Source organism: Plectropomus leopardus, chromosome 8, assembly GCF_026936395.1.
Source record: "Plectropomus leopardus strain MGB_pleo_1.0 chromosome 8, ASM2693639v1, whole genome shotgun sequence".
In the NCBI taxonomy this organism is placed as follows: domain Eukaryota; kingdom Metazoa; phylum Chordata; class Actinopteri; order Perciformes; family Serranidae; genus Plectropomus; species Plectropomus leopardus.
The window spans coordinates 14,551,700-14,569,916 of record NC_142183.1 but is presented as its reverse complement, the minus strand read 5'-3'; the positions used below and the strand labels follow the sequence as shown (position 1 = coordinate 14,569,916).

Genomic DNA, 18,217 nt, shown 5'->3' with positions numbered 1-18,217 from the left:
TGAAATACGCATTTACTGACAAGTGCATCTGCTGTGTTTAGACTTAATTAAAGAAAATTAACACAAAGAAATGCACATGCCGCCTTACAATTACTGTGTGAGCAACACTGATTAAAAGTCAACCCTGCCATTGCTGCCTAACATGCCGTGATGTGTGGAGAGGGAACGCCTGGTTCAGAAAAGAGGTAATTTAGCAAACCCCAATTGAAATCCCCACTAATTAAGATGAGTTTTCTTCCACTGCAAAGAGTGTGAGATGAAATATTCTGTTGGGAGAGAATGCATTTACATACAGTCAGCTGAAGTTGAACGCAAAAAGATGTAACTTTTTTTTCCGTTCTGATAGATCAAATACTGCTCAAAAAAATTACAGTGATGCTATTTCATAAAGTTTTCTGGCTCATCATTCACTTTTCTTCCATCATGCTCCCAAAGTGACATCCTATATATTATTTTACTGTAATTCACTTTCTATCGGCTGTTAACTGGTCCTACTTTTTCATCATTACTAACCACTACCTGTTTCATAAGTAAGAAAACAAGAAAGAACAAGAATTATTGCTTTAGTGTATGCGCTTAATTTCTAGTTATAATTTGCATCCATGTTTATCATGTGTAGCCATGACAGTAGACAGTGCTTTAAATACGGATGTTGCTGTAATGAAGCTACAAATTCTAAAACATGGATGCTTCACACACACCTTCAACTGGGCAACACAGAAGATCTAAACAATCAGCACAGTTTCAAGGTTGACACTAAAGATTAGTGTAACCAATTCAGTATTTGACAAATGTCTCCTCTGTTATGCGTTGAGTAATGGACAGAAAGTGTTTTTGTTGAACATTACTATGTTCCAGTGAAATTGACCTATGATGTTCTTTATTTAATTCTATTTTGTCATATTTAGCATATGAATTATTAAATTATGGCAAAAACACAATTTGTGAGGTGACCTTCAATCACTAAAATCTCATCACCTCCACGTGGACATTCCTGCCAAATCTGAAGATGACTGATTCTGTTCAGGCATTGTGACATGAAACAGCAGTTTCTGTGTCAAAATAAAAAAACAACCAACAAGCGCTGCAGGGGGACTATCGAATAATCAATCAGTGCCAAGCAATGTGCCATGTGAGGAATAATAACAACAATGTCAGACTGAAGATGGAAATTAAGGGTTACAAATTGAAAAATGTGTCTACACAATTGGATAGAAAGGACAACTTCTCCCAGTTTGAATTCCTACGGCGATCTTTGTTCAGGAGGTTTTACCATGAGCTGAATTATCCGCAGAGGACTCCGCAGAGGTGATTTAAAGTCGTAAAAACACTAAATAAAGCAGTTTTACATTAAAAAAGTATTTTACCCAGAGTCACAGAGGAGCTGACAACTACGGTTGCCAAGACGAAAACACGAATGGCCTTTTCGAAAGCCAGTGTTTGATTTGTCTGTTATGGGCTACAGTAGAAACATGGTTTAAACATGGACGAGGATCTGCTCCCTATGCAGATATAAATGACTCATTCTAAGGCAAATAAACTCACAATTCTTACTTTCTGGCAATTATACACTAATTAAATCATATTATATTTAATTTCTGCCAATATATCCCCCTAAATCCCAAACACAGGAACTTAAAGTAATGGTATTAAGGTCTGTTGTTTCTGTACTTCCTTGGAGGAGTTTGCCACCAGACTTGGTCCTGAAACAGACAAAGTAGGTCAGGAATCCTTGCAAGTTTTTTGTGACTAAACGCCAGATGCTAACAATCAGGCCTATCCATCCATTCATCCATCCCTCCTTATAAAATGTCACAAGTAATTTGGTTTAGTGATGGCACAGCAGCCAACAACAACATAAAAATAATGCAAATTAAGAGCCAAGGTTTTGTTATAGCCTTGTGTAGCATTTGGGATTAATAGTGCATAAAACAGCTGGCACTCTTTTGAACTGAGACAGCTACACTTTGCATTTTCTAATCTAAAGTTTTAAATGATTAAAATAACCGAGAGACCATAAAAATCACAAAATAAAAGTAATGAAAGAAAACAAGTATTTTTAATTTAATTTTCACAAGGTAGGCAATGCTGATCCTGTCAAATCTGAATACACATCGTTTACCGACTTTGGTTTTAAGTGATGCATTTGCACTGCTCATTTCACCGTAACAGCTTTGTTTATTTGATTTTTGTTTACTTTAGTACATACTGGGCTCTGGCTCAAAAATGTCAATTAACAAACAAGTATTTCCTTTTATTTATCCTGACATAGCTTTAACTGCATCCAGTAAATAATAGACAGTGCTGAGAAGGGCTGAATATTGAGATTTTGTCTGTGCCAAGACTACTTTAGTTTGCTGACTATAAACAAAAAGTTTTACAATTGTTTACTATCATCAAATAGTTGAACTTCTCAAATGCAATCATGTTAAGTGTTGTCTTAATAAAGAAGTTTGCCAAAACTAAATAAAGCATACATTTTTACATTTTTTTTTTTTTTTTTTAATGTTACCATTGCAGGTGGTTGTGCAACTGCTTTCAATGGTTTCAGTCTCACCTGGATCCTAACACAACACAGATTTAGCCCCCATTCTGTCAAGCCATAGTTACAACACGCTAAACTAATCTTTAAAAAAAAAAAACACAACTACTATCTGGCCATACTGGATTTAAATCATTACTTTTTCACTGAGCACTTTCAATATTTGCACATTACCGGTTTGAGCCACATTAAGACCAAGGATTTACGATGAGACTAAACCGTTTTTAGAATACTGCAGAGAAACGTTGCTGCAGTGTGAAGTTGCCTGTCTGATTTTGACTCAGGCAGGCTGATGGCATCTCCTGCAACACAGCTGGTTTCTAGACCGTACAGCACATCACCTTTTTTAAAAGCAAAACCGCTGCCCAAGTCAGTAACCTGTCCGCAAAACGCGTGTTTGCTTGTTGTGGTATTCTCTGATAGCTGCCGCCCCATCTGTTACCTGCAGCTGTTGACAGGTTTACCATTCCCCGTCTTCACGGTGGATTGCTGCTGCTGCTCACCGTATGTGCACACGTCACACACACAGATTGCTCAGGTCATTTTGTTTATGTTTATGTTTTTGCCGTTACATCTCTAAAATGCAACTGAAGTGTCTCATAACCATTCATTTAAGAAGCCACAAACCAGTCCAGTTACAAAATAAGCATGAAAAGCTGGAATTCAGAGCAGAAGTAAAGAGCGTTGTTGCCATGGAGACAATACACCTTCTCACCTAGTTACATTGGTGTGAACTGGCAGGTTTTTAAGAACGTTGCAGAGCGATGCATTGCAATTAGTTGCATGTTTCAACTCATCTCGTCTTTGGTCTTTGGTCTGAACAGGGCTTTGGTGTGTAAGGTAAGCAGTGAAAATATTCCAGATATAGTGTATTATATTATATATAGTGTATTTTTTGGATGGGTCTTTTAGGAGGCTAAAATACATTTGCTGCAGCAGTACATGGCTTAGTTTCTGTGCCGCAAAGCAATACAGTACATAAATATAGAACAGCAGGATCATCAGATAGGTTAGACCACCATGCTGAACTATTGTATGTATCTTTATGTGTTATTGTTATATATCAATTTTTTTTAAAAAAGTCTGCACATTTGATCATGCTTCCATAAATAGTTAATATAATTACCACCAAGATGCCGCTTCCAGCTATATGCTCTTCATTGGTCAGGTCTGATGAAGAGCATGTAGTTCTAAACGTCACCTCTGTGTATATTACATTAATTATTCATGGGAGCATAATCTAGTATGCAGGCTTTGTTTTTTCTTTTCTTGTATTATCTTTTGTCAAAGTTGTCTTTTGTCTTTTGTTAGCACAACATCACAGTTTGTCACTTTTGTTTAACTTCGGAGTAGAAAACCTCTGCCTCACATGCAGACAATTCAACTGCACTGAGCAAACAAGGATGAAGAGCAGCTGAGATACCGGAGAAAATAGTTATGTTTTGTTGTGTATGGTGGTGCCAGGTAACAATAAAGAGTGGAAAAGGGTTTGTGCACAGTACAAAGAGGCAGAAGAATGGGTCAAACACAGGACTTACATACAGTTTTTGGAATGTATTGAGGTGCTAAATGCACATTGGCTATTTTACTCTTTGTGCAAAAAGCATTTTTAGTGATGGACACTTGGGTGCTAACAGCATCTACCTTTATTTTTTACAATACAGTAATAAATTCTCAGTTTTGGTATCTCATCTTTTGCTCTGTTGCAAAAGATATTAAAATGGTTGTCCAATATTGATTTATAATATTTTCACAACTGCTTCCAGCAAAAACTTCAAAAGGTCTTCAACCTTTATTGAATGTGTTTAGCTTGCCTCATATCTGTACACCTACACACACAGTGAGGGCAGAAGACTGAAAGATTGACAGAGAGACAGATATAAATGTGTGACATGTACCAAAACATCTAATTTTTAAATCAGAGCTGTGAAATTAAAAAATATTGCTCAAATTGCTACTGACAGAGGTGTTGGCATCTGAAGGAGTATAAGGTATAATTACGGCATATTCACAGCACCTCTGCATGGAGTGGCGTTATGTGTTAATGATGAACATCCACTGTAATAAAGGCAGCAGAAAAGCCCAAATCAACAGGGAAAGAGCTTAAATGGATTCAACAATCCACAGAGGCTCATTTGAAAGTACAAATCTCATTATAACAGCGAGAAAAGGCTTTTGACAGGGTGTGGTGTGACATTTGGCTCTCTGCTCAACTGTCCACACTCACTGGCCTGTCAACCTTGTCACTTCCTATTTGCTGAGGAGCCATAAAGATTCCAATAGACAGGAATCTGGTTGACAGCTTGCTGTCCATTAAAAAGGTGACAATGAATTCCACAGAATATCTGCAGCCCACAGCGTGAGCTGCGGCATAAATCAGAGTTTCACAGAGAAAGAGCAGCACTGAGCAGCAGCGCCAAAGAGGGGAGGAGACGTAAAACACACAGGAGACATTCAGATTTAACAAACATTACAACAGAAATAGAAAATGCAACATTGATGCTTTGCCTGTGTCACAAAACACTGGGACATAAACTCTGTTGGCTGACTAACTATGTAATTGGGACAGGCACAAATCCAGTGTGAAGGCAGCTGTTTGCGTAAACAGGGTCACGTCTGTTTTCCTCTGACTGAACACAAATAAATTCATTACAAAAAATATGTTTCGAGAATCATTTACATGCACCAAAACAGGACGGTCTAAATGGAAAACACTGGGATGAAAATGGGACAGTGAAGGATCACCAGTGGAAGAGCCAAGAGCTTAACTTAAAATGAGATAATGAATGTTTCAATTCTTCAAAACCTAACCCGAATAGCAAGTCAGACGTGAGTAAAATCAATTCCCGGGCACTGTATGGTGCTGATTAGTTGTACGTAGATTGCAGGTAGGGGAGAAGAAAAGGAGAGAATAATTTGTTTCCATTAGATGAATCTGGGGTGGATTTCAATGCACTAATGAAGAGCTAATGATAGAGGAGAGTTTAAAATATTCAGGTAGCACTCATCTGCTATGAAACTCTGAGACCTGCATTAACATACTCTCACTCTCTTCTTGTTACCCTTCTTTATGCCCTCAATTCAAAGTCTATTCATATCTGATTAGTTCAGAGATTCAACCCAAAGGAGTGTAAATCCTGTTTTAGATGCACACAACATTTGCAGTATATCATTGCACGTGGGACAGGATTGCAACGCTGGCTGGAAAAGAAAAAGCTGAGTAGGCCTTGAAAACGCATTCCCAAACAAACTGTCCTTTCAGTGAAGGACAGTAGGCAGAGAGCTGGATGGAAAGAACTGACCTGACATTTAAGGCGACTGACTATACCGTTGCATAAAACTCTGAATGAATCATTTCTCCCTGAGTTTGGAACATAGCGCTGCGTTCCAGCAAGTTGCGATAATGGCCAAGGATGATAAAGCGGTGAAGGCTGTTAAATGATAAACAACGGCCGACACTAACAATTTCAGCCATAGCCTGGAGAGAATACATTTTCAAACAGGTGTCGGATGTCAGGCCGGTAGAGACTAAAAAATATTCTGTAATGGAAGATTCCCAAAATCCTAAATGTGATACGAGAGCCACATGCCATTAAACTCCAGCAAATTGAGTTGCTTTTTTTCCACACACTGATGGATGTTCGATCTCACTAATGGAGGACATAGATTTTATCTCAATCCTTTCCGTCCAATTAGTACCAACGAATAATGTTCAGTCCATGCTGCTGAGTAGAAATAACAAGTCGAGCAATATAATAACATGATGATCATTTAACTTCAATTTGTAAAGAAATGGCAATTAAACAGTAATACTTTACTACAAGTCAAATTGAAAGTGCACATTATGCGGAATGGGTTCTTTCAGAGTGTGATTATTGTTATAATTACATATATATATTTTTTTATATTATTATTACTAATGCACTAAGGGCATATTAATTTGAGTCCATTTTAACTACTTCAAATACTGTTGGGCAGTTAAATGTGGAATAATTTGATTTTTTTTTTGTAAAACCTTAATCTGCATACTATCATGCAACTTAAGATGTCAAATAAACAAAGGGTGAGGGTCCAGGTATCCCACAGTGAGGGTTTAACACTTATCCTGTTGCTGCAATGTCCCCGAGACTTATAACAAATCATTTCTGATCTTTCATTCTTAATTTCTGCCACTCTTCCACTGTCACCTAACAGAAATAAAGGCCAACATGCCCCAAAAAACAAATAAGTAAATAAATGTAGTAAGTAAGGAGTCCAATATTTTCCTACCATATATAGTGGTGTTAAAGTTTAAAGTAACAGAAGCAAGTAGATTATCAGTCAGGCTGTAAACAAACCAATTCAACCATTATATTTGGAGGCAAAAAACTAATTCCAGCAACTGTGTGCATACAGTGAACACACACAGTAAGTACAGTCGACCCGAGTCGCAAAAGGAAGTCTGCCTGTAAACTCTGATGATGTACCGACAGTTTGGGTAACAACCTGATCGTTCACCCACAGTTTACTGTATGTTCCAATGGGGCTGCTCGCAATAGGTTGGACTGGTGCGGGTGTAAGTGGTGACCTGTAGTCCATCTTTATATACACTCACAATGACAGTGGCACTATACTGATGTTAAGCAAGTACCCAGCTTCAGTATTAGCATACTGGCATTTTCTAATTAGCAATAAACACAAAGCAAAAGTAAGTCATAGCTTTTGTAAGTATTTTGGTTGTAAACCATAGATTTAAAATAACAATGGCATGAGATGAAGAGTCAGTACATCATATTATATCAGTTCATCCTGAGGGAGACATAGATGCCTTTACAAAACTGCACAGCAATCCATCAAATAGTTGCAGAGACATTTTACTCAAAGCCACAAATGTCATCCTGGTTGTGCTAGAGGAAAAGTCAGAGGGTCACCAAAGACAGTAGGATTCATCCTCTTTGGGTCCATAAATGTCTGTAAACAGTGACATGGCAATTCTGTTGAGATATTTCAGCCTAAAAGCAACTTGCACCAGTTTTGATACACAATTGTGTTGTATAAAATGGAGCAAACTGTATTTAAAATCTGAAAATATTCGATTTAGTGCTGATTAAATATTAAACTACAGTCAGTGGTGCAGATAAACAGAGAGTCAGTCAATTACTCATTGTTATCTTGGGACCGCCCGGGTGTCCCAAAGCAGTGCTGGGGTGCCAGCTTTCATCTAAGCCTCCCACCGGTCTATAGCACACAGGTGAGAGGACACATTTGATCTGCAGCTTGACAGTGAAGAACCAGTCACTTGTCAAAATGTCTGTATACATTTGCTGCTCTTCTCTGAGCAGCACACTTTGCCCTCTTAGTGCCAACTCATCCTGAAGTCAGAACACACACACAAAAAGCACTGGGGTTGACACTGACAAGATTTCATGAAATAATTATGGGCGATTCCCAGCCAAACCTAGACAGAGAACTCACACGGGACGTGGCATCCATCCAGGTAGTGTCTTATTCATCTACTCCAGCTTATTATGCAATATATAACACAGCAAACAGATTCTATTTGGAGAAATGCTCTGAAGTTTGATCAAGGTTTTCCACATGAACATGCAAGTCATGTTGGATTTGTGGTGTCAAAGTCTGCAGCCACAAATGCTTGCTGCAGATCCTTCTGCTGCTACTAAATAAGGCATTACTGAGGGAAGATGAAGGTTGAGTTCTTAGAGTGCACAAACCACAGGAGCTGCCCCGTGTAACGATCTTTCATTTAAACACTAAGCTGATTACATCACTGTGCTTTTGCCACTAACACCTAAAGGAGTCATCCTTTAATCATTGGACAAATGTGTGTTTTTAACTTGTCAGATTATGTCGTTAAAACCTGCACACCTTTTCAGCTTAATTTGTTGTAAATATTTGAGGCGCCATACATAACGCACCTGCAGACGATGGAAGAAAGACTTACTGCTCACTGTGTCTGTATTTGTGCTCCAATGAGGACGGAGCCCTGGTGGAAAGTCCTTAATCAAGTGTCTAACCAGACTCATAAACCATCCTGAAAGGTCTCCCTTAGGCACCTTGCTAGGTAAACAATATCATCACTCTGTCATGATCCTGAATTAAGATATTACCACATGCATGTAATTAACATTTGTATTCAGTCCCACAACAATATTTCATTTTGATTAAATAAATATTGAGCGACAACTCCATGAGAAATGCTATGTTTTTTTGTTGTTTTTTTTTTCTCCGGTCGAGAGCAGAAACTGGATTTAATAGAGGGGATTTTCAAAAGGAGAAAACAGGACAGGGAAGGTATTTGTGGAGCACAAAAATAGCACCCCACCCCCATTCAAAGCAAGTCCACTCTCTTCTCTCTCCCTCTGAAAAATCGAGGCAGGGGCCCTGCTTCAGATGTGAGCATTATCCACAGTGGCACATCCAGCTTTTATGGGCCGGCCATCAGCGAGCAGGAAGTGAAGAGAGAGTTGGTACATGGTGACATGTCAGATTTTTAAAGAAAAAGATTGGCCTGTGGGAGACAGGTGTAATAGTGAAAGAGAGATGTATCATGACTACTGGCTTGGAAACTTAAATGAATCAAGTGTAACTATTCAAGGAACTGTCACTGTCATGCAGTTAAGTGGAAATATATTACTTTAAAGTCCGGGTAATATAAAAACTGATTTTTCTTTCCAAACACATCATACATGTTTGAAAATACTTGCTGGAAACATGTGGAAAGACTGAAAAGTATGCAGTACTGCATTCTGAAATATGACAGTTTTCCACCATTTTTGTGTCCAGGATATTTTGAGTCTGCCTGAAATCATGGTTTGGTGATGCAATGGAGCCATCTTTAACATAACCTCTCCTCCACTATATAAAAACTAACCATGGAGCGCATTGCATCAGTGTTGTTTCATTCCCTCACTGTGTGTTAGCCAGTTTACTATGTTTAACACACTGTATTCACTCTTTTAGTCGAATAAATACATGAATAAACTGTGTTAAATGCTAAAATAAACACAAGCATAAAAGCTGTACGTTTTTAGGCTTTCAGCCCAAATCAGCTGACTGCTTGTTCCTCAGCTTGAGGGAGTGTGCGCTTTGTGTTACTGGGTTAGCTGTTAACAAGAGGCAGACGCTTCGCAGTAGCTCGATCTTCATTTTGGCTCCTTCAGCGAACACGCCCCCCAGTGTCTCATTTTAAAACATAATTTTACATACTCGAGATTTTTATCTGTCAAATTTGACTGGGTGGTTATTAACACATTTTTTTTGGAATGTGACCAACTCATAACTCATATTTAATTTTGCTCTACCCAGACTTTGAAGGAATAACTCAGACCCTAAATGACCATTTGTGTATTACTCAAACCATGCTACGTTGCGTTTGTGATGAATACCATGTTTTTTTACACATGAAAATTCTTGATGAATAAATGTCAGTGTCAATGGGTTAATTTGGATTAAAAAAAAATCACGCAATAATTAACTAATAACAAACTACCAATCGAGGCAGTGGCAGACCAGCAGCTTCCGTGTTCAGTGAGGTAAAATAACTTGTTTTGTCAAAGGAGTCTGGCTTTGAAGAGAGCATATTTAAGTTTTACTTTCAGTTCAGTTCACTGTCCCATAGTGCTGCGAGTTTTGGCTAGAACTGAGCATACAACTTGATTAATGAAACCTGATATAGTTTTGTTGTTGTTAAACTTGGAGTATAAAGTATTTTCTAAATTTTTGGATTGTTCTCTTACCCAGAAGAACAAAGTTTTCTTCATGAATTCAAAGCAACACCGGGCTATTAATTCATAAACAAACATCATTGGGGGGTAAAGTATTCCTTTTATGTTCTTTTTTACTGGGAAAAAAAAGAAAGAAAGAATTATTTAACTACACATCGTTAGCAAAAGAATAGTTAGAATGATATGGTGAGTTTGTACGGCTGAGATGATAGGCTCAAAACTTCGAAGCTACAATGGCTTCATGCCTGAAGCCAGCCAATACATACCCTCTCTCAAGGAAACATGGGAGCGAGGGAGTGCAAAGGGACTGAGGGAGAAAGACTTTGAAGATCAGAGTGCTGCCATGCAGCGTGGTGTTTGGTACCCCATCAACCAGCCCAGAAAAAGAAAAAACGCACTCTCTTTTTCCAGTAATGTGCGCCACTTCCTTTTTTCTTCTCCCTCGTTACCTCGCACTCTTTTACTCAATCCCAGAGACGGTTGGAGATGTTACGGAGAATAGTGGCATTTTCTCGTGTCTCATGTATTTTTTTTAAATTCCCTTTAGCCTCGAGTTGTTGCAATCTACCTGACACCAGCGTAACACAGAGAAAAAAAGTGCATAGTAGAGAGACAATGAGTGACAGGAAAAATTGTGTTGATGGGGGACGCAGGGAGAGTCGATGAGAAAACAGAAAGGGAAAACAACAAGGAAATAGTCGATAAGAGACGGTGATCTGAGCGGGAAAGAGCTAAGCTGTAATCAACGAGGGCAGGCCCCAGTGGAGGATGCACATTCTCTGAAGAAACAAGTCAACATTTCCAGGAAAACGAGTCACTTAGACAAAAAGCTTTTTTAAAGGAGGCTGGAAATGTGGAGGACGAGGGAGAAGTGAAAGAGAGAAGAAAAAGTGAAAGAAAATGAATCCAGGAAACACACACGTAACATTTTATTGGAGAAGTCGCTGAGAGAGACAGGAGCGGTTTCTGAACTCATTACAAACTGCTGACAGGATGATTGCCAGTGTCTCCAGCTGTATGTCACACCCACCTCCTCCCGAGACACTACGCCAGTGAGTTTTTCAAAGTCGACTGTGTTTAACTTACACCGTTGTTTGGAGAGCTATCAGTAATGATGTTGTCGTCATAGCAACACCTGTACCTCCTCTTTCCTCACTTGCCCTCAGCCTCAGATTTTCTCTTGACCTTATTTTCTGTGTAATTTGTTTTATTTTTAAAACACAGACATAGAAACTTCACCTGCCCTCTGAAAGTCTCCACAGTTTCTCTTTTCACCTGTCATAGCGAGAAAATACGATTACACAAAAGATAATATCAGTGATGGCTCTCTTTTGTTTAAGTGCCCGGCTAAGATTCATGAGTGAGACTACACAAACCTGAGCTTTTTCTACTGTGTCAAATCAAAGCTGTGGCTGTGAAAAAGGTTTGTAGCTCTGGTAGCCCCGTGATTATCTAAGCTAGTCCCTAAGATTAGCAAAAAAAAATAAAATAAACACAGCAATTATAGACTCTAAACTGCCTTTTAACATTTTACCGTTAGAAAAGAATAGGTGTATATCATGAATATAATGATGGGGAAAATTCAGTTTTGGCTTGAACTGCAGGGTCCTGGTATCACTCGCACTGTCACACTAAGATATCTTCATATATATGCATATATATGACTTTGGTATCAGATGTTTTGAGGTTATTATCTGTTGTCAGTTTGTAGTTCAAATAGTTTTGACCAATCATATTTGAACAGCAGAATCTCTTTATGCTCTTGTTTCATTAAGAAATCTCTCTGCCACATCTTCTAAACTATCAGCTCACTCTAAATTAGAACAACAGGATTTTGCCACAATCACCCTAAGCCAATCACATTGTTGCTGTCAAATGTAAAACCGTTTTCTTCTCTGCTGGCGTCAGTTGTCATTTCAGGATGAACAGACGTGACCCTTTTCAGCCCTGTTCACCTACAGTCTACGGTTTGGTTCTTACAGCAACACAACAAAGACAAATTACATAAAGTATTGTAGTAAAAGCGATTTTCTTTTTTCAAATTGATTTCAAAGTAAATATTTAAAGAAATGTTTTAAAGAAATATTAAAAGAAACATTTTAAAGACCATTAAAAAGCATGGGTAAATTAGGTCTAATAACAAAAATCAGGCATTTCTTATATATGGCTTTATTTTCTTTATTTTCTTTGTTGTTATTTTTATCTTTGGCTGTGTTTGTTTCATGCTTATGTATGAGATATAAATATTGATGTGACTATTTGCAATAGCCTATATTGTTCTCTGGAAAATGAATGTAACACTTGAAAAGTAGATCAATAAGGATGAAAACCAACAGACAGCAGTGTGTGGTTGCCTGTCGCAGTGTGGTTTTTGTTTTTTTCAATTCAATTCCAGTCAAAAGAGATTAAACAATCATAAAATTGGTTATTATTCATCAAAATATTTGACCAGTCAACAATATCAGCAGTATATAAATAACTGAAAAACATGCTATGCTATGACAGGTTTTTTCCAACCGAAATATTCATTATTAGCCAGTGTAAACATAATGTTAATCTAATGTAACAAATTTTCGTTTTTACTGTACCACTGTATGTGGTTTGTCCCTATCATGTTGCTGTAGACGGCAGACACTATTGGGCATGTGTTATTAGGCTGTTCCTTCCGTCCTTGCAGAGATACAAAGACAGAGGCCATTCAAGAAAGACGGTATGGCAACTGGATCAGATCACTTACTATCAGAAAGAAAAACCACTTGTGAGCGAGCAGGTGAGATTTATAAAAAAATGAAAGCATTGACAGTAGCTGTTCAGATTCTACACACGCTCAAAACATGGTTTGGTTTTCTACTCTTGGGCTTCAATTTTTGTTTGACCAGCGATTATTGATAGTGATATTCCACTTATAGATTTCTCTGTGCTCATGTAAACAGTGAAAATAATGCAAACCGGGATAAGCCTCAGAAATTGGCTATTCACATTCATGTAATCACACTCATTGGCTTTCTGGGAAACTTATAGCGAACAGAGTCATCACTAATAATGGGGGTGACGGAGGGTGATCGCTACATTTCAGCAACAATGCCACTCTACCACACTGGGTTATCAGCAGTAATCAACATGTGAGTGTAGTGCAGAGTGTCAGTGATTAGTTAGCCAGTGGGACACACAGACAGGGAATCGCATGCACTACAATGCACGCTTGGCCAGAACCTACCACAACAACATGAAGAGCAGTTCAGACTAAAACACACACAGAGGGATTTTGTCTCAATTCTCTGTTCAGGACACCATAACTCAACTATATCTTTAAACAGCAAATAGGTTTGGTGTTAAATTAATGCTCTGAGTGTCGCATAAAGAACCTTCATGGGTCAGTGTACTTCAGCAGAATTACTTAATGTTTAGTAAAACACAATCTGAAGCCCAATTCCATACCCCTTTCCAACATCAGCTTAGGGGAAGCACAGATTGACAGTTTTTATATCTTTTCAAAAACCAACCAGCATACCCATCTCATGCAGTAACTGGTCAGGTATGCTGAGGTGAGAAAGTATGGAGGGTTTGAACTTCTCTTTCAACTTCTCATTTTTTATTCTCTACAAAACTACTTCTGTTGCTTTTCAACTAAAAGCAACGCCACCAACGCCTTTGAAGAGAGACCATCTGACCTTTATCCTCATTTGTAGCATTCATCGAGGCTCCTTTATGTGACCGCAGGCTTCTCACTTTACCTCCAGTGTGGCCACTCAGAGAAGCTATAAACACTCTTTCCTTCAGATGTGGTGAGACTTTGCATGAGCCAGTTTAGCTCGGAGCACAGTGTACCACGGCCTTTCATCTCTCAATTTACTGCAGTGTTTGTGCCACATTGCCTGTGTTGTGGTCTAGCATGAACGCCTGTGCTTCTATCTCCAATACTGTGCTTTCCTGCTTTTGCCCGTAAGATTTTCTTACCTGTGCAGACCAACATTTGAGTAAAGCCTGTTTTTACCAAATCTGTCTCGTCCCAGGAGCCTGCTTTCGGGTCCCACTTCATTAAATGCAACAACTGTACCATCCAATGAATCTAAGCAGCGCAGCAATGTTTCTACATAAAAATTTCAGATGTTAAAGGAAAGCAAAACAGTTTCACTCTAACAGCAGTGCTTGAGAGACCATCCAGTAGCAGACTGCAAGCTAAATACATCTCTCTCCCCTGGTAGCATTGTGTGTGTGTTGGCTGGCAGGCTGGTTAAGACATTGGCCGTCGCTGGGGTTTCTGGTCACGCTATTCTGCCTGGCATTATTACACCACCCATCACTCAGGCCCACTGTGTACATTATTCATGCCCCCAGAGGAGTTCATCAGAGGCTGTGACCGCAGGTGCTGTGACAGCGCTCTCAATCACAGGCGCCCACGCCGTCTGCTCATCCGACCCCAGCGTGACACAGCAACCCGTGGTCCAATTCCAGTTCAGCGGTGGGATCAGGGCCCAGAGCTGGAAGTAATTGACCAGCATCCATTCACAAGTTAATCCAAACACAAAGTAATGTGGAAACTACTTTCAATGGGGGGGCTCTATGTTTCAGATGAAAGCCTGCGGGGTCTAAGACGTCCGCCACACAAATAACGACCCGCGCCACACATATCAGCTCACGCCTGTCAACTTCAGCACACTCCTGGGTAACAGATAGCCAGGGGATTTTATTAACTTGTTTGTTCAATTTCACAGAGCCACATAACTCCTGCTGCCATCACACATGCGAACACAGAACTTCTCGAAGCAGCCTGTGAGCCACGATGTGCATTTCCACTCTGCCGCTCAGATGTGTCCTGTCATCCTTCACGGCGACAAGTAAATTCTAGTGGCACATCTTTCTGCTGACAAAGTAAAGAGCGGCCTGTGAGCCTACTTACCTAATATTACTGCAATTGATAGATACATTTACATGTGATGTTTCACAGCTGTCCTGTTGCCCTCATCTGCCATTCAATCAGACATTAGATGGAGTCAAGGTGAGCTGTCACCAACCAAATGCAGTATTATTTATGACTGTGCATTCCTGATAATGTGAGTAAGGTCTGCCACCATCAGAGACGTTCCTCCGCAGCGTGACACCACTCAAATCCTTGACTCATTACCTCAAACAGGGCGGCCAACACTGAACTGCTACCAGAACTCTCTGCTCTCTGTAATTACTCTTCGATGTCAATCACACCCACAGTTTAAAGGACAAATAGTGCAATTTAAAGCTACAGTTTGAAACTTTTAGGAAAATAACTTTTTGTCATATCTGGTGAAACTGTCACTGAATCCGTAACAGTATTCTACGAGACGGGAGTCTCTAAGCAAATTCACTCGTGCTGAGGAAAAGTCATGTGACGTGACATTGAACATTGACTACTACAGCTTCTCTCCATGATAAACTGTAAGTGGCTGTGAAACCCCTGCCCTCGCCTGTCAGTGGGAAACAGAGCAGCTCTTTCTTGTAGCATCTGGTGGAAGGGGTGTCAGACTTCAGCACAAAAACGAATCCTGACGGAGCATATGTTGCGTTACATATGTCAAGTCAGGTTACTCATATTTGAAAAAGAGAAAAAGATTTAATAATATATTATTGCATATTTTAGTAATTTTGCCAGCTTGATAGAGACATAGAGGAAAATAACACAGTTACAACAAAAAAAGGAATAAAGAATCAATAGATCCTGTTTACATATTGTCAGAACCCTCTCCTGGGAACTAGGGATGCACCGATATCAGTTCCGATTTTGACAAAATAGCTGAATCGGGTATCGGATATACAGAACTCATAGCAGCAGGCAGCCCTGCAGAAACGTCACAGCCACAACGCTGTCAATGTGAACACCACAAGGGTTTGTACGTTTGACCAAGTTACTTACAGGGTTGTCAGCTGTCACGCTCCTGGTGTTTGACACACACTTTCACGGTCAGTCTCACACTCTCATGCTGCCCAGGCAAATCTCACGCCAAAACATTGTGACAGGTGTTTAGCAATCATGTAATAAGTGAACTTTGACTCTAGAATACAGCTGAGTGTTTGACAACCGAGTCGTATGTGCTTCCATGGCGTTTCATTATCGCGGATCAAACAGCTGATCGCCCAACAGCAGTGCAGTGAGGAAGACAGACAAACAGAGCGGAGCTTCTCCTCACAGCGCCAAAGTGTCTGAATTAACTCAACTAAATGGTTGTGATTGGTCTGCCCAGGATCTGGATGGGTGGAAAATTGTTTGAATGGAGGGGGACCAGAAGCATCTGCCAAAATAAATTAAAGATGAGCTAACAAATTCATCTGGTTCCCAGGCTAGTCAGAAGCCCCCTTGTGCCTGTGCTTATGTTTTGAAGGTGAAATTAATGGCCTGTGTACCATGTGATGATAACAAACATAGATAAGCAAAACTTAAATCTCAATTTTCAACATGTTCTCATACCAAAGCATCATATATTATTCATATTGTTGCTTTTTCCGTATATATATTATGCTCTATGTATCCTTTGGCGTCTGCAGTTTATGTTTTGAGATGGCACTGCCATGATGTCAACAAATCCACATGGTAGGATAATGCTGCACATGGTTACATTTAGACAACACAAGCACATGGCAACCAACACTGGAACGTCACAAACACACATGCTGCGACGGATGATTAGGATTAAGCAACAAAGCTATGGATGGTTAGGATTAGGCAACAAAGGCATATGATAAGGTGTAGAAAAAAACATCACATTCAGACTGGAAGCAAACACAAAACTCGCGCATGAAAGTCCAGGTTTCTTTCAATCCATCCACCGCCTCTTCCACCCGCCCTATGGGGACCTTCGTGCTCCTAATATTACATTATTACCAACAGTGTTTTAACCCTGATGCTTTCCAGCGGCGCTCCATGCAGACGGGATATTATGCAGAAAGCACTGTAAAAGCGGCTTTATTTAACAACTTTGGAATGAAAACAAGCTTCTCTTTCCCACTTATGTAACTCACTAGAGTAAGTGCTACATTGGCAAGAACATCAAACAACCCAATATTTTGCCAAAGTTCAAAATCTTCATCATAGCTCTCAGTGTTAGTGAATGTTCAAATTTTTTATTTAGTGTCCATGGCTTTATGTGGCCTTTGGGTATCCTCTATTAATATCCTCTTTTGATAATAATAGTAGTTAAGTGGCAGTTATTAGAAATAAATACATGACTAAATAAACAGAAGATGCCTCAGGAATGTAAAATATTACAATAACGTCCATTAGCCTTGTTTAACTCAAGCTAAAAACAACAGACTTGTCCTCATCACCTCACACAGATGCCCTTCTCCAGGAGAGGCTACGGACTAATGAATGTGCTGACTTCTGCAGAGCGCTCTTAGTGTCTGCCTCCACCACTATAAGCAGGGATTAACTTCTCCCTAATGAAGGGCAATTCAGTGCTGTTATTGGGACCAATGGATACCAATGAAAAGACCTTCTGTCCCTCACCCTCACAATTACTGTGCTCCAAGATTAGCACTTAAGGTGTGAAAAGACCTGCAGGATGTAAAATGCAGGCAGACATACTGCACAGTGTGCGCAACCATGCATACCATCAGCCACAAACATATTACCCCACATCAACAGAGGTTCAAACAACTGTATAGGTGCACACATAAAAGCACAAACACGCATGCACTAAAGATCAATGACTCTTCCCTCTGAGCTCCCTGTTTCATCACTCCACTAATGGCTCATAACACATCAGAGGGGCAACATCATATATACACAGCACCCAGCTACTTCTCAGTCACCTCTGCTCTATTTCACGCAGCGCACATGATAATGGTCTCGCCTGCATAAAGGCAGTGCACAATGTGAGATGCATCCCCTGTCCCCTACATGGGTAAATGATGAGAGAGCATCATTCATTCTTGTCACTGCGACGATAATGATACAGCAGTTTTGCCACATCAGCTAACA

The 18,217-nt window shown here is 39.6% G+C and overlaps 1 protein-coding gene across 2 annotated transcripts in view; it reads right to left on the bottom strand.

Annotated features, from left to right (window-relative positions):
• The window catches only part of drp2 (dystrophin related protein 2), a 214,657-nt gene that overhangs the window by 123,068 nt on the left and 73,372 nt on the right, over positions 1 to 18,217 (bottom strand). The gene's annotated exons all lie outside the window — the stretch shown is intronic.